Source organism: Clupea harengus, chromosome 7 (genome assembly GCF_900700415.2).
Source record: "Clupea harengus chromosome 7, Ch_v2.0.2, whole genome shotgun sequence".
NCBI classification, from domain to species: Eukaryota; Metazoa; Chordata; class Actinopteri; order Clupeiformes; family Clupeidae; genus Clupea; species Clupea harengus.
The window spans coordinates 15,797,247-15,815,294 of NC_045158.1; the positions used below are offsets into that span (position 1 = coordinate 15,797,247).

At 43.4% G+C, this 18,048-nt stretch overlaps 1 protein-coding gene across 3 annotated transcripts in view; it reads left to right on the forward strand.

The window, feature by feature from the left end:
* Positions 1 to 1,664: 1,664 nt before the first annotated feature.
* The window catches only part of hapln1a (hyaluronan and proteoglycan link protein 1a), a 29,750-nt gene continuing 13,366 nt past the window's right edge, over positions 1,665 to 18,048 (forward strand). Inside the window, exons 1-3 of one of the 3 annotated variants that reach the window (XM_042708270.1) lie at positions 1,703 to 1,719; positions 3,094 to 3,181; positions 3,412 to 3,483. The gene's annotated coding sequence lies outside the window, so the exon portion shown is untranslated. Of the gene's footprint in view, positions 1,720 to 3,093; positions 3,182 to 3,411; positions 3,484 to 18,048 lie in introns of all 3 variants that reach the window. The other 2 variants (XM_031570653.2, XM_042708268.1) reach the window with 2 other exon arrangements.

Genomic DNA, 18,048 nt, shown 5'->3' on the forward strand with positions numbered 1-18,048 from the left:
TGACATAAGCCCTTGACAAGTGTCCCAGTGGCTATCGTCATGAGACATGGGGGAGAAGGGAGCCGAGCCTGGTGCTCTCTGGTCCAAACAACGCCTATAGTGATGTCCCATGGTACATCACTGCATTGTGCATGTATGTCACACAAAACCATCTTTGTTTCCAGACAACTTTCTTTTCCTTCTCTCTCTCAGTGATGTGTGTGTGTGTGTGTGTGTGTGTTTTATTTAAGTATAAATGTGCATGTATTTGTGTGTGTGTGTGTGTGTGTGTGTGTGTGTGTGTTTATTTAAGTATAAATGTGCATGTATTTGTGTGTGTGTGTGTGTGTGTGTGTGTGTGTTTGTGTGTGAGCGTGCTTGCGCGCATGTGTGTGTGTGTGGGTGTGTGTTTATTTAAGGATTATCAAGCATGTGTGTACGTGTGATAGCCTCTGGACTGATAAGCTCCACAAACTTGGCAAAGCAAACAAAATATGGCAATACACAATATTCCACAACGCAACAATATTGACAGAAAGCACAACATTTTTGAAAATATTTACATTGTTAACAAGATGAGATGTATGATTGTTTGCAGACTTTGTGTTCTGCATTAATACTGTTGTGGTCTATGTTTTTGCCCCTAAACAAGGCATTTACTGTTTTCTTACAAACAGCATTTTCTGAACAGTGATGCTGTGATTACATCATATGTTTCCTTTGCTAATGCCATGTTTTGCAAGCAAAGGTCTATGTGAGTGTTGGTATGCAGTTTGTATGCAAACACGTTTTAGTTCACTCACAAATATAAGGCACCATATCAACACAGGCATGGTTTCAGTAACATACATGTCCACATACACAGAGAAAAAATTGCATGATCTATAGTTTCTAAGCAGGGGCAAAGCACCTGGCATGACTAATGCACTGTATGATTCCTTCCCTGCAAGTGGAAGAGGAGTGGGAAATTTGACTATTGGAGAAATACCACTTACATGTTAGTACCCATCAGCAGTGTGTCCTTATAAGTCCTCCATTTGTTTGTGCCATTTTTATTTTAAATTAAAAAAGGTCTACATATAGGCACAGTCAGGGGGGTCACTGGTGATCAGGGATGCTGGAACAAGCCAGGCAGTGTATATATTGGAGCTGGTTAATGGAGTTGGAGATTTTACAAGTCTACTGCAGCGATATTTAATCACAGACAGCAATAACTATGATTGATTTGATAGTAACAAGTCATACAAATTAATAACAGTGACAGTGTCTACACCAAAACGTGAGCTGAACAATAGTGGTTTCCTCATGAAATACTAATTATCATTTACCTTCACAGAGTTTATTGGGTACATTTTTACAAATACATGGTCACAATGAGTGCTCACATCATTTGTATTTACTTGGCATACTTTGTTCACTAATTGTGTTTTAAATAGAACATGATTAGATGAAAACTAATGCAAGTGTATGTGGATAGGGAAAGAGACCTTGTCTGCGGTGTTGGTTGCACCTGATGCTACAATAATTCAGGATGGAAAAGCCGTCGTATATCCTTAATCTGGATGGGTGTTTATGTTAAATCACTAAGGAAGATTTCTGGCAACGTGTAATCTTAAAGTGGTGCCAGTGACGTGGTTCCTCTTTATGAGTGTGTGAAAAGTGGGTACATTCCTGACAGCTAAAGACAAATCTTCACTCAGTTCCTCTGAACTTCAAACCCCAGCTCAACGGTGATTCAAGGTGAGCAGATTTCTATCCATTCCTCTGGACGACTATTACCGCGTCAAGGATAATTTATGGGTTGTCATTAGCTAAATCGCAGCTGCTGATAAAATCAGATTGAGGTATTATCGGTGCACTTTACCTTAATATTGTTTAAAATATTACCGTTTTAAGAATTTACAACTAATCTGAGACATAAAGTAGGCTACTGAATTCGATTGGTCAATCTTAAACCTCGTGACAGGTGAATGTTTCCCCTGAGCATTGCCAGAGATTTTAAAATTACGTTTGTAAAACTGGATTACTATTGAGTTTCATGAAATAATTATGCAAGCTGTGTAAAATATAACTGTGAGGTTTAAAGCTTTTGACTTAACTGAATTAGTCCGTCAATTTTGTTATAGCCTCTGTGACTTGGCACAAAGCAGAACCAATGTGTCCACTAAGTACACTGCTGATGTTAGTGTAGAGTTCATTGGCGATATAGTTCGTGTTGGGCTAGGCAGACCTGCATTCAAATGTTAAATTATACGCTCACGGGCTGTGTTTTTGGCAGCTCAGGGGATGCAGTGAAACCTGCACGTCACGAAGCTCAGCTGGAAGTCATTTTCATGGTCAGAGATCAGGATTAAATGCTACAGCGCTCACGACCTTAAGTCTGCACTGATAGAACAGAAATAGAGGGAATCTATTTGAATTACTCAAATGCTTTTCAGATCACTTGTGTCAGTTTCGTTCACACAGCCACCATAAACTAAGGAAGACAGCCAGCCGTTCTCCCACGAAATATTTCGACCTCCAGACTAGTTGATAAGATTGACCGCATATTATACAGGCTAAATCCTCCTGTCATTGGGAAATGTGTTCTCTCGGACAGTCGAATGCCGGTGACGCAGGCATTCATACATTTCTGGAGGGGGGAAATAAACAGCTGGGAATCGGGCAACTGGCCCATCTCTGCAGATCAATGAAATAGCTATTTGAAAAGAGCAAAATCTTTATAGAACTGCAACAGAACTGTAATAATTCTGTTCTGAAGTGAAATGTTGCAGTGTGCCACCTAGTAGAGGCAGGATTAGAGACAATCAAAAAAGCTCACGGTAAGGGACACAGAGCACAATATAGAAACATTGACCATCTCATTGGATGTCCTTCTATTATGCATACAACTAGGTACAGCAACATAGATTATTGGCCTAAAATAGATATTGATTGTGAAGAGGATGGACAACTTTTCTGTGCTAAAGCAACTTTTGCAAAATAGGCTATTCCTCCGTTGTTGTATTGGAAAACCTATTGCTATGGCACACGCACACGCACACACACACACACACACACACACCCACACACAGTCGTCTTAAAGTTGTAATCAAGTACTGTGCATCAATACAGTAGGTTTCACAGGATATTTGCTCTCCCTCTACCCACTCTGTGCTGGATCTCTGAGAGAAGTGGCCGTAATTCACTCTTTGTCCCCTGGGTGAGCTATAACTCCACTGCATCCTCGTGAAAATTATGTGTAGGGATTCTGAGGTGATGTATCTTCAAGAGTTATCACTGACAAAGCAAACAGCATCCGTTGTAAAACAAGAGTGTTTGCTCCAATGCTGTCAGTTGGCATTAAAACAAATCAGTTCAGTAGAGTCAGTCTGTTGCTATGTTGAATGATTTTGTGTGAGTGTTACATTGTTATATGTGTTTCTCTGGCAGGCAACACAGACAACAAACCATAGACTAATCCAAGAAGTGAAAAATATATCTGCACATCTATTACCCTACAAAGTAAGTGACTTGCAAAACCTCAACGTTTTAAATGAGTCTACCCCTGAAACAAGCCATGTGTAGCATGTCGTCATGCAGTGTTGAATACGTCTTCTGTTGAACCCCCCTCCCCCAGGGGTGGAACCTGCCTGTCATGCCAATGGGTGCAATGACAAGAATCACTGGAACACTGGGTGTTCTTTTGACGCACACAACTTTCTGTTCCAGACAGTCTATAGGCTACCGAGGAAGACGTGTGTGTACACTGACGTAGGCTTTCTAGACCGCAGCTATCCTAATAAAGCCGTAGCTTAGGCTAAACTATTTGTTTGGTGGGAAATGAAATCAGTGACACTAATTAAAAAACAGTGAATTATATTAAATCAACATTGTATTACTTTATTATGTCCATACTGTGTGTGTGTGAGTGAGTGTGTGTGTGTGTGTGTGTGTGTGTGTGTGTGTGTGTGTGTGTGTGTGTGTGTGTGTGTGTGTGTGTGTGTGAGTGAGTGAGTGAGTGAGTGTGTGTGTGTGTGTGTGTGTGTGTGTGTGTGTGTGTGTGTGTGTGTGTGTGTGTGTGTGTGTGTGTGTGTGTGTGTGTGTGTGTGTGTGTGTGTGTGTCTGTAACATGGCCTATGCTAGAGCACAGGCAGGCCGTAGCCATAACCATCATGCACCAAGCGTATATATAAACTGAACTGTGGACATAGGATAAAGGTAAAGACACAAATGAGATTCACTGTAGAAATACATTGTATTACTGTACCAAACATGTACACAATACATTCTACATTTAATTGTATGGATTCTTAGATATAAGCTTACATTCTGTTTTTGATCTCACACTTAAACTGGCTGTGCTGTAGGCTTATGACATTAACCCAGCAAATTCATCTGCCGTCATTTAATGCCCACAAACTCGTTGACCACCGTATCCAAATCCATGTTTGCAGCTCATTCTCTTTTGTTAAAAAGTAGTGCAAATTGCGAGAGACCGCTCCTCGCCCCTAGTGGCATACAAGTACGTTTTTAATAGTTTAAAGTGACTATTAAAGGTACCCTCACCCTGTGCGCTACTCACATGAATGGTGAGATATATTTTGTAAAGGGTAGCCAGGTTCATGTAATTGGCCATAAGAAAGGCTAAAACTTGGCCTGTGAAGAGCTCATCCATCTCCAGACTTCTACACATTTCGCTGAAGGAGAACGTTGTGGAACTTGTTTATTTACAGGTCCAGCATGGTGCTGTGTTGCCATGCAGACAGCCATGAGTGTGTTGTGTGTTTTAGAAGGGACTCTCGATTAGAATGTTTGATGAAATACAATAGAAACTTCGGTTAACACATTTGTTGAACACATCTTTCAAAACGACCATACCAACACTCACACTAACAGCTAACACTGCTGACTCCAGCATTGTGGATGCGCGGCACCCATTGAAGTTCTGCTAGTTCCCTCCCCTCTTTGTAGAGTTAAGTGCTACCAAATGTTTTTGAACAACAATGAAGCACTGTTGAGCTCGCCTTTGCGCTCTCTCTCTCTCTTTCTCCTAAACATGGGTCACATACATGAATAATGGCCCTGGACCATCGAACTCAGGAAGTTTGTGGAGAGCATAGACTGGCTTGGATTTGCAAACCAAAATCCCCACATTTGTTACTTGTCCGCTTGTTCACATTTATATCCCAATCTTTTACATATTATATTACTATCCTTTTTTGTGTGAAATACACAGGAGAAGTGGCTTGTCAGCCAGTCAGTCTGGATTATAGAGACTCTTTATTTAAATCTTGCTTTGGCTTCTGCTATTGTTCCAAAACTTTGCTTGTATGGAATACCCCGAGTTGTTTGACCATAAAGCCATGGCTACTAAACTTTGTTCCTATACATGTGATTGGAAACAGATCCTCTGTGGGGCTGTAGGATCTGACAGTCAGGCAGAGCGTGGGAGGCCTGTGAATTATATAACTCTACACAGGTCTCTGTGCCTCTCGCTGGTCCTGAGGGACTCCCCTGGAGTGTGTATGTACTGGATGACCCACAAAGGACAGCTCCCACGAGTCAACTCATAATTCCGACCAACAGTGTATACATCTTGCTTGGGTACATTGCACGGCCAACGGGGTCTTATTTTCTCACCCCCTACCCATATAGATTTTTTTTTCACTCATCAAATGAGGAAGCCATTATCCAATTTCTTTTTATTATTACTTGGGCAAAAAAGTATGCCTCACTTAGCAGGGGGGGGGGGGGGGGGGGGGGGGGGGGGACTACTTCAAGCACACGTGTGGGGGGAGGGGGGGGGGGGCGCTGATATGGATCTGATATTTCATAGAGAAGATAGGTGGGTGGGGGGGGGGGGATGTAATAAAAGAGCTATTGAGTCAGGGTAGACTTGAGAATGGGGATATGGGGTAGCAGACGTGTGCAATTGCACATGACAGTGTGGGTGTGTAGTGTGCAGTGTGTGTGCTTGTGCTGTGTTAAAGGAACCGGTCATGAACCGGTCGTTCAAGGGGTCTGGGTTAATGGTATGGAATCCTGGCTGCGTTCACTGAAGCCTCTTTGTTTAAGATCTCATAGTGGAAGGGGGTCAGAACATTGCCCAAGAGGGCTTTTGGTCAGTGTCTACATTCCAAAAATGTACAATGGTAAAAGAATATATACACTGGCATGCCTAATTCACATATACAAAGACTTTTACTTAGAATGTGGTGGCAAAGTAATGACCATCAATATACAGTGTTGGAATAACAATCTTCATTTATTCCTGTTTTTGTATAATACAGAATGCCCGTATGAACCCTTTTATGATATGTAAATGTATGCAAATTAAGTTGTATTTGGGGGGAAGCTGTTGCCCAATTTAGCTCTATTCTTACTTCTGCTAGTTTCAACCATGATTTGGGGCATCTGCAAAGATAGGAAACTCTGATACTGTAATAGATCGGTATCTCAACCTCCTCTGGCGAAGACAATCTTAGCAATCTTAAATCTCTAAAAAAGAAAGTCTGGAGGAATCAACCCCACTCTGTGAGGCTATGTTTGACAGTGGGGTGCATCTTTGCAGAACAACTTCTAAAAGGCCAGAACAAGATCTGCTGAACATGCAAAGTTACCGTCTTAACTTGAAGGCCTGGAGATAGGAGAGGGCTGCTGTTGGGGGAAGGGCCAAAGTGCATTTTCACTCGTGTCTGTTTACACTGTAGTCACTTTATCAATAACGTCTGTAACAATGCAGCCATATATCATCATCATGCAATCCTGACCGAGCTTTATGCCTTTAATCCCATTACTACCTACTGGTGGGAAAAGACAGAGGGATAGATGAGAAACAGCTTGACTAGCAGTAGCCAATGAGCTGTCCAACTGGGAGGGGTAGTGCAGGCAGTCGTGGGGGGGTGTCTATAGGTCACAAAGTGGGAAATAATGATATCAATATGTAGGGTGCTGTAATTTGTTTTCCTTTCATGGAAGGCTCCTAGTAAAACGATGCACGTGAGGCATGTAGCTAATGGATTCCATAGAGTGGATAACTCCCCATCCTGTAGCTTCCTCTACTGACAATGCAAATGTGTCTGATGAAAGGTCTTTTAGGCACATGGTCTAAACACTGACTCCCATCCTGTCGCTTATTCCCCATCGCAGTCTCTCTTGCATCCTCCTTCCTTTGACACTCTCCTCTTTTCCCTTTCGGTCTCTGTCTCTTTCTCTCTTTCTTCCTCTCGTGTTTCTTTCTGTCGTTCTGTCTTGTTCTTGTGTGACATGTGGTAACAATCCACACGCTGCAGCCGGGACCCCTGGTTAGATGGGAACGGGACATGAGGAGACAGCTGCAGAGCTGTTGTAATGGCAGCACAATCAACCAGGCAGCTTGGGCTGATTTAAACCAGGCTCCACAGAACATGCAGTTCTTCCTGAGAGAGGAGGAGCAGAAGTGGAGAGGAGAGGAGAGGAGAGGAGAGAAGGAATATGGAGTGGAGGAAAAAAATGAAAGAGTGCAAGACGAGAGGTAGAGCTGGTGTAAGAAAGGCTCCGGCGTTGGATCGTGTCTTTGCCGTGCGACACAAATGGCTGGCAGTTCTGAGTCTAAACTTGATCTCTTCAGCCTCTCTCTCTCTGCGTGGCAGGGAAAAAAGACACAGTGACACGGAAAGGAAAGAATGCATCTTTTTTCATTATTCCTTTCCTAAAGCCCACTTTGGAGGAAATTGGGACGTTTTCGAGTCTAGTTGAGTGAAACCACCGGGTTTTGTCAGCACGGCATACGCCTGCTCTGCTAGGACGTGCAGTCGGCACAAAAAGTCTCTGTTCATCTTTATCGTCATATATCAGTTAATTGAATGGCTTCCTTGGCTACAAAGCCAACCTAGACCCCAGCCACATGTGCCTGCAGAGAAAGAGAATACTGCAGTGAGAGCAATCATTAAATCCATATGTCTTAAAACCTGTTGATCTAAGTGGGCCACATATCTTCAGATGTACCCAGCAAAACAGCTGTAGAATCTTCTACCACACTGTCCCGGGATCCCTCCGAGTGTTGGGGTGGTCTGGTCCCCCTGTGGTGTTTAGCTTTCCTCTGCTGGGATTTGGGGGTGGTCTGAGTCCACACACCCTATGGTGTTTAGCTCACACATCCTGTGGGGCCCTGTGGACAGAGGACCCTCGGTGAAAGAGAGTCACGCTTTAATTGGTTGTTGTGTAAACGTAAAGGTCTTTGTATATAGGATGGGACAGAGTAACGGAGAAACTAAGGGGTTAAAAGGACAATGCAAAAAAAATAGTAATGATTAGTCCATCTTCCTGTTTGGATTACGTTTGAGAGTGAGGCCCTCATAAAAGCTTTTTTACCCTCCTGAGAGTTTTTCAATAAAAACCACATACTGCAGTTTTATTTCACTCTTTGTTTCTTTTGTTTCTTGCTTGCTTAAATCACACAAATGGTAATACACACAAATGTTTACGGCACCTCCCTGTTAAACGCCCTGTTTTGCCGGTGCACATGTTCATCTGTGCGTCAGAGGGAGGATGCGTCACTAGCCCCTAAAACAACTGGCGGAACCTCAAAGAGTGACCACAGAACCGCTCTCTCCTTGTGGTGCATCCCGCACTAGATCCGGGAACATTTGCGTAGTCCACAGTCACTGCCTTCAATTTGGTGCCCCTCACTCTGCCGGGAAGGGCTCCAGCCTCATCATAAAACCGTAATGATTTGAAACAGGCTTGGAAGTAGTGAGTGGTTTTAATCAATTTCTGTTGCGGCCTTTCCATTTCTTTCCTTTTTTCCCCCTCCTACTGTTCTCTTTCATTTTTCCCCTTTTTTAATTTATGTTATTCATGGGTGTTTGGCCATAGCTATCAGTGGCTGTTTATCTTCTGTACATTAAAGAAATGGTTTCTCTGCCTGAAGGTTTTCATGTGTGCGTGCACATGGCCACATCAAATGGCTGGACTCTTGAGGTCTTTTCATGACCCCCGTTCCACTCAGAGCATGTTCGATTCTGCAGTGGTCTCAGATGCTGACCTAGTTTGAGGGGCAGAAACGGCCTAGAGCAGCCAGAACCCATGCAGGTTGTCTTAAACACCAGCGATGAATTCAACTTTCCGCCATGTGTGGATCTTGGATATAGGCATAGCGACATATTGTTCTCTGACAGGGAACATTTGAATGCACCAAATCAAAAACTGCTCAAATCTGATTTATCATGTTCCCTTTATTTGAAGAGTGGCACATTATCCATATTTCTGTAATAGCAAGGAGCGAGGAGCATGTCTTGCAGTTAATCTATCTTGGATATCCTCAAAGTTCACACATACCCTGCCAGGCTTTTAAGAACAAAATGTGCACGTCACACAAGCCATTTTCCACAAAAGATCTCTTTTCTGGGCCGCAACGGAATGCAGAAAGGTGTACAAATCCATCAAAATAGCTTGCAACCTGCCATATTTTAAGCATGTGCTGCTGTCTCCACAGTGGGAAAGAGTGATTGTGAGGGACCAAGGCGGCCACCCCACATTTTGGGATGTGGGCTACTGGAGTCAGTGGTGAAGTCAGGAAAAAACACGGTACAGGAGATGGTGCCTTTGTCATGGTAAAAAGTGACCGGGTGCCAAAAAGAGCCCGGGTGACGTAATATTGGCTTTTGAACGACTCTAGAGTGACAGTTGCTATACCAACGCTAGCATTACGTAACCCGGATACTACCCGGGCACTTTTTGGCTATCAGTCAGAGAGTCTCAAGAGTCGTTTGAAAGCCATCAGCTACTTTTTAGTCGCTTAATGTTGTGCCTAAACTATGAAGTATTCCGTTTTAGCTAGACCTTAATATTGTGCCTAAACTATGAAGTATTCTGTTTAAGCTACACCTGCCGGTATCCTAAGTAAGTACATTTCAACAGGTTTAGCCGCTAGCATCTCGTTAGCGATTAGCAATTTCTCCTGTTGTGCTTCATAGTTAAAGGTGGTGCAAACAATTCATTGTTTTGTGAAAATGTAATTGTGGGTTCTGTCAGATATGTCTATTAATCACAACACATTAAGGACCTTCTTAAAGCAGGCAACAAAGAAATTGCTAATCGCTAACGAGATGCTAGCGGCGAAACCGGTTGAAATGTGCTTACTTTGACACTATAACAAACTAGTGAGTCAACAACTTTCCTAACACACTCAGACATCAAGCACATGGTTGTTTTCTTGGTTTATTGCAGGTAAAATACAGGCACGCTGGTCTCAGGTAGCGAAGTATAATGCGAGGTGCTCTGGGGTAAATCGTGTTATTGAGGTATTTAATGCAGCGCTGGTCTGTGACTTCCAAAAAGAGCCCGGGTGACCTAATGCTAGCGTTGGTATAGCAACTGTCACTCAAGAGCCGTTCGAAAGCCAATATTACGTCACCCGGGCTCTTTTTGGCACCCGGTCACTTTTTACCATGACAGCTTCATATAAAAATATATATCTATTGATTTTACATGGGGACTCTCCGGTATTGACCCCAAACATGTACACCAAATAAATAAACATAAATCACGAAAGGCAAAGAGTACTCACAGAGTACTACAAAAACTAGGCAAACACTAGGCACAATTACTAGGCACATACTACGCACACAGTATTGACTGTTTTCACTTGACCTCACAGCAGGTAAGTGTTCTTTCTCACATGCCTCTTTCATCCTCTCCTCATGGAATGAGGTACCCTTTAAATAGCACAGCCCATTGGGCTAAATTGTTCCAATTAGCTCCAATTGGATCCAACGATTGATGTGGGGGAGCACGGACCCAACCATTGTAGGGGGGGATACATCCCTACATTAGTCCCAAACTCCACTCCAGTGCGAAGTGGTGAGAAGGGGGACCGATGCATATCCTAATATTACTTGTATATTTACTTTATAATATCAACTAGACATTAGGTCATTAAATATCAATTATTTCCAAACAAATGTAACATAAGTGAACATTGTAATAAATAGTAATAAATAGATCTTTGATCATATATAGCTGATGCAACTCCACATTTCACCCGCTAAACTTGTGATTTTAGGGAGCATGTTAGTCATTGTTTGTATGGTATTTTTGCTGAGAATAAGAATAGATATCCTGACAGTAACTCTCATAAACAGAGACACCATGTGTAAACTATCTAGGCAGCCCTTTTGCACATTAGTTCTGCTTCATGGGAGGTTTGCACAAGTGAAAAAAAAAGATCCCCTTGAAAGGAAGGAGGCAGAAGAGGAAGATACCTGCTGATGAATCAATGATCTTAGTAACCCTATCCTTGTGCAAAGTTTTGAAGTTTATTTTCTCATCCCCCATTGCAGCCAATGTGATAATGAGTTAATTTCCTAGTGAGACACTTTTGTTGTCTTCACCTGCCAATCTTTTTTTATCCCAAGGGGGTGAAACTTTGGGTCCTGGCCAGCACAATGTACAGAGCAGTATATTAGATTAAGTCGAGCAAGCCATGTGGTATTGATATGTGAAGCATAATCTTGTCATGGATTTATATGAGAAATAGGGTTTCAAGTTCCCTGATCCGGAACATGATGTTCTTGGCTGTCTGTGGTTCCCACTCTCCCATTTCATCAACGTCTGCAAGTGGCTCAATCTGGAAGCATCTTCCAAATGGTGTTTAGACTTAGAAATGTAACTGTTCACCATTGAAAGTGGCAACTGTGATCATTTCCATCTTTGCACTGAGCTTGTTGCGCTGGCAGTGAACGGTAAGAGGGGATACAAAAAAAAGAATAAAATAAAACAATTGACATGGTTTGGTTGTCATGCAGACTCTTGGTTCTTGGCTAAGGAATCCAGGTGGCTCCGTAAACTTTGCCCGCGTCCCTGGCAAGAAAAGATTACTCCAGCCCTTACGTCATTACATTTAACGGCTTCAATCATGAAAAAACACATCTGCCTGGGAAAAAAAATAAAAATCCTGGGCCATCCATCCAGTGAGCCTGCCTGACCCTTCCTCCATCATCTCCCTTGTGTCAGCTCAGCTGAACATCCCCATCCTGACTTCCTCCCTCCCTCCCTCCCTTCCTTCTTTTCCAGTGCAGCTGATCTCCCCCTACGGCCTCAGGGCTCCCCAATGGGCCGCTATAGGCCAATGGGTCATGGAGACACTCCCTGACCTGTCATCCCACCCCAGCACCGGCTGCACGTGTCCCGTAACACGCACCCCTCTGGGTTCCCCTTAGCGCTGCTAAATGGTCTGTTAAGCTGAACCACAGGGGTGTTTGAAGATAGTACATAAATTCTTGAATTGGAAGGTTTTTTTTTCCAGTCATATAGTTTTGAAGGCCCTCTATCTGCTAACTGCTTAGGCCAAACCTGTGGTTTGATTTGTTGTCAGCCTATCGGCAGGGAATATTTCAATGTTCAACCCTACTGTGCTCTGAAGAAAATGCTGATTTCTGAAGTTTCTTGGACGAAATAATGCTACATTACCCTTTTTTTTCCAGTGTCCATATCATGGCAACCATCCAACCAACCTATTGCACGTTTACCATGTTTGCATGGTCAAAACAGTAGCTGCACAGAGTCAGTCAGCACCCAGTTCTTCCGCTGCCAGGCATGTCTTAAGGTCCTCTTAAAGTCGTGGAAAGGCTGACTCAGACGTTTAGTAATACCTCTCCCCATGCCACAGCGCACATATTCGTTTGATACCCGTTACCATGGCATCAGACCCAGGGAGTGATTCCAGACCCTTTCCTATTCCAACGTGTAGGTTTGGGAGCTCACTGTGTTTATTTAATGCTCCACCATTAGAAGAGACAGACCTGCAAGTGTGAGTGATGTCATTTGACACTGGAACTTTGCTGAGCTAACTCAGCAACTGTTTTTCATCATGAGCAGATGATGTGCTCTTTTGGGGACGTAACATGCTATTGCAGATTAATGCGGGAGTAATTCTAAATGATTTTTTATTGGCCTCTGGGCAATAGAAAACATGATTGGGGTGATTACAGTCTTTGAAAGGAATATCTGACAACTCCATTTTGGATAGGCTGTATACTTTCAATCCAGTGACACACTCAAGATGGACTATTTCAAAATGTGTACTGATGTGTCCTGCGGATGGGTCTTCTCAGTGCTGTCATTGCAACTGTGTGGGTGGTTCTTTGACATGCCAAGGAAACGCTATAGGCCACTAAACTCTCAAAATGCTAATCATATGCCTCAGTCTACATGTCAATTAATTTCTCTGCTTACTAACCGAAGTTCCTTTCACATCATCAGAGCAGCTGTATCTGTTATCAGTTAGACTTTCCCCAGTGTTGTACGTTTCCATGGCGCCACCCAACAGCATCTGTTTTTGAGCCTGGCAGGGTCCATGTTTCATCTCTTAAAATGAACCAGAAGAACCCATGATGAATTGTACTCACACACAGTAATGTGTCCCTTGAGTGGTACCCTTGCATATAGGGTGTGATATTCAAGAAGGCTCTGGTAATGGAATGGAAAAAAAGCAAGTTTCACATAATGATGAACGATGGCATGTGCCCAGGGGAGGATCTACTGGTGCCCCCCACCTTTCATCCACATCGCTAGGTCAAACCTGACTACTGACCTGCCTGACCCCCGCAAGGTTTTTACGAGGGTACTGGACAGGGGCTGCGGGAGCGGTAGCGTAGTAGCTGTGACATTAACACTGCCTTCTGTGTTCAGTTATATACGTTAAAGCTGTCGTAATCCGCTGAAAATCCCAAATTGAATCAGAGCACAGCTGTGAGTGCATGCCAGCACGCATTTGTGTTCATTTGTGTCGTGCTCATGGTGATGATGAAGTTTTCACATCTGGTAAATCTGATCCTGGTCTTTTTACACTCCCTCTGATTGCACAATTGCACAATGCAATGCAATGTTTGCATAAAGTCAATACATGGTAAATGTGAGGTCCGTCATTGATTGGGATTGTTGATTGTTCTATATGCATGAAATCCCCAGACATGAAACACAAACACGTTTTTCTTGGTCTTGACAACTTTGGGGAAGATGGCCAACTTTGCATTGCCTGTACACTTGACTGCAAGTGCTGCTCTGCTGGACTCATTGACTTTCCCCTGGAGAAATTTCCCAATTTTACCACATATGCCTAAAGCAATAAACTCTCATGATGTATTTTTCACATGCATCTGTAAGGTATGTTCCAACCTACACCCCATTTTCTTTTTTTCAGATGTTCAGATTACATGACGGTTACTTTTCCTCCACAGTACAATACTGTTTCCCCCCTCCACTAGAAAAGAGCAGTTATTCAGCAGTTACGCAGTAGTCAAAACTGAAGATTTTCGGTGATTCAGCAAGGGTACGTACACTGTGCGAGACAAATGCTTTTCTAATACATTGTTTTGGCAAAACAACACACCCTGAACTGAAGTCTGTCCATGGTGTCTATGACATGATTGCGTACATTTTCGTCAGAGGTTTAATAACTGAGCTCAGGCTCTTATAACAATGATGGGAAGCACTCACAGTTCTGGGAGTGATACACAGACTCTGTCCCAGCACCCGGATGACATAGTAGAGGCTCGGTAAGAAGGCGCGGCTCAGCTCGGCTCGACATGAGAGAGAGAAATGTAAAAACGAGAACAGGGATATTGAGAGAGTCAGTGCTCTAGGGAGAAAGAGAAAGATAGAGATAGACTGTGGGGAAGAGCGAGAGATATGTAGACATAGATAGAGAGATAGTGTGAGAGTAGGGGAGTGTTACACCCACAAACGTAACAATCCCACACTCCCTCCCCTCACGGAAGAGTGACACATAAACATCAGATACACCAACATCAGAGACCTCCACATATTCATTAAAAAACGTTTCCCCAAGTTCACCCAAGTTATCCTTTCCTGCCGAAAGGTCCAGAGCCTTAGCCCACACCATTACTCCCCAAAAGCATCCCCTTGGACGAACACCTGTTGCTAATCTTTTATGCCATTGTGTCAGTATGTTTATTCTGTAGCCCTATAAGAGTTACAGATTCCTGTTACGATACGAAGAGTATTCTCAGTTATCAGGACCTGTACAAACTGACCTTACTGCGCTGTGCGTTGGAAATTCTGAGAACATCACATTGCAGAGACATTGTTGTGTGCTAAGCTTTGCTAGCCTTTGACATTTGGAATAAACAGTTCTCTTCGCCAGACGGCTTCCCAAGTCTTTACTTACTCCTTCTTTGGCGTTTCATCGGGGATTCACCAGAAACGACAGACTATTCACAAGACACAACCCATCTCCCAAATTCTATTGGTTTCTAAGAACAACTAACATTAGCCCATACATATGAACACGTTTAGTAAGACTTATAGCAAAGATTGATGATTTTAAATGTTCTTGCAAAGGGTTATGGGAATACATTTAACAAGGAAGTGGTGGCAGCAAGGTTCCCCAGAGATCCCATGTGATCCTTTGCCTTCCAGGTTGTGAACTTGATTGAGTTGTTTGGGTAGAAGTGTGCATAAGACTGACATAACACCGTCATAACCATGACATGACACTAGTCATGAACATGAAGGAGTCTTTATGAATGTTTATTACTGTTGTCATTAAGTGTCATTCGCTTAATTATGTAATTGTTAATACAAAGTTGACATTGTTTGGGACGACATAAACTTTCAATGTCTTTCTCATGACAACTTCATCAACATAACTTGTCAAAAACACACCATGGCAGGCAGACAGGGGTCCTGGATTGCGGTTGAGGCCTTGGTAGCACTTTATTGGCCCAAAGACAACTTTCGTTTCTGCTGCTGTACTCCACAGTGGCTGCCGGCTCCAATACCTTCTCACAGTGGCTGCCGGCTCCAACGATAGATAGATATAGTATTATTATAATTATGTGAGAGTGAGATGAGCCGCTTTTTTCTTAGGTCAACCGATAGCCAAGAGAATAAGACACAGAAATATGTCAAATGCATACAACACAAGTTCAGGATGTGTGCAATCAATTGCCCTATGTAGTTCTGTGTTCTGGTCTGGAACACGCTGCAAATATGGAAGAAAAGCTTTCACAGCATGACATTGCCAGCTCTACTGCCAAAAGAAACCAGTTAGTGTGTTGGCAAACTTCTATCAGTGCCAACTGGGTTGTTGGTGGTGTTTGCAAGGCTTTTGCATGCCGCTAGTTTTGGAACATAACTCCTTATTGTTGCTTGAAGGACATGTAAAAAAAAATTCAAACCTTTCATCTGAAAGTTTACAATATACTATGTCTCTCTCTTTGTCTCTCCACCCTCTCTCTCTCTTTCTTTGTTCAGTACATCCCTGGGGCAATTTGACTGTGGCACTGCTGGGATATACATGAGTAATGTGCTTAATCCCAAAGGGCCTTAACAGCTGTAATACTCCATTAGCCATCCCAGATCGGAAATCCACATATGCGCACACATGTGCTCGACCACCCTCACAATTGTTGTCCGTTGTGACTTTGTGTCTTTGTGTAGTGACATGGAGTTGGCAGAGATAGTGATTGGCATCAAGGGTGGCAGAGAGCAAGGGCCTGATATGGTGCACATATGGCATTACTCTGCCCAGGGCAAAAAGATACAAAAATCAAAAGCAAGAGAAGTCTGTTCTCCAAACATGTAATAAAGATCAGATGGAGAGATGAGTTGATATTGAGATCATGTGAAAGAGTCTGTCTCTCTGTTCCCTCCAGATGGAGAGAAGACGTCCAGCCAGTTACTTCCTTCAGTGATTTTCCCTCTCTTCTCTCTTACATCTCCATTCGATAGCGCCAAGTGCTGCCGTTCTCTGTGGAGAATTGACTTGCAACTGTAATCATCCTCCCTTTTTCCCTTTATTGCCTCTCTGGCAGTAATCACCACCTTGCTTCCTAAATGTTTTGAATATGATGCAAACATGTGCAACGTAGGCCTCAACCTGGTGGTTTAACCTGTGACACTACAACGGGGACTTAGGTTCTTTTCTTAAGAGCAAGTGATCCTCATGTGAGCTTTCCAAAGGGGAGGTGGGGGTGGTGGGTGGGGGGGGGTTTGTACGTTGGCCGTCATCCCACAGTCTTGGTGGCAGTGGCCCAGGGAACAGCCATACATTGATGGGAATCGTACCACCCTGCCAGGAGCAGGAAGCATAGCCCCTCCATGTGATATGGAAAGCAGGGGCCAGCTGTTAATGTGCTCACGGACCCCAGACACTTGGCTCTGACGCAGCAGACATGGGGAAAGGGGGTTCTGGGTGGGACGCCAAAGTGCCCCGGCTCCCAGACGCTCCATACGATTGTGAATACATACAATTTGCACCCCCATCCCCGGGCCCCAACACCGAAACACTCTCTCACTCCCTAATATGCTCCTCCAGTGACTCATACGCCATCACCGACACATTTGCACATACTGTGCACACGCCCATGTAATGTATACACGCGGTCAGTGCCGCACACAAGATGGGCGTGCGTACATATGGAGCATATGCGCGCAGACGACTAGCCAGTGTGCTTTTTTGTGATGAAAACTTTCCACTGCAGCATCCACAGCTGAGCCGCCAAAGAAACGGGGCCTCAGCCGTTTGCTTTGGAGAGATTCCCATTACAAAGCACAGCGCTGCATATCAAATCAGGGGGGTGATTGTCAATGCTTATCCCGAGCAATGGGTGCATAAACACAACTTAACCGTTCGAGGCCTGGATGTCCCACAGGGATTTTCTTCTGCTTCAACTGTTTTTCGCCAGCCTTGCTTCCAGCCAATGGGCTGTCAAGGGAGTTGTTAGTTCAGATGTCTCCCAGCTCACTTAGCTCAATGAATGCAAGCTTGAAAATTACAAAAGATCCTGTCTGTTCTATTAAAGACAGATACTATATCTGCTTATATGGGCTGCAGACTGGAAAAATGCTATGGTGTGCATGTGGCTGGTGAACTATTCAGCCTGCGTTTACAACAGTACTATTATCCCAGATGTCTAGATTCCTAAACAGATATTGGTACTATTATACATTAAGAATGCATTCAATGAAAACATCATAAATATCATTAATAATGTCTTCTTCATGTATGTGATCAATGGTAATTGTCGAAACCCTGATATAAAGTGTTAGATATTGTGTATATATTTCCATGGTTCCTTCAAC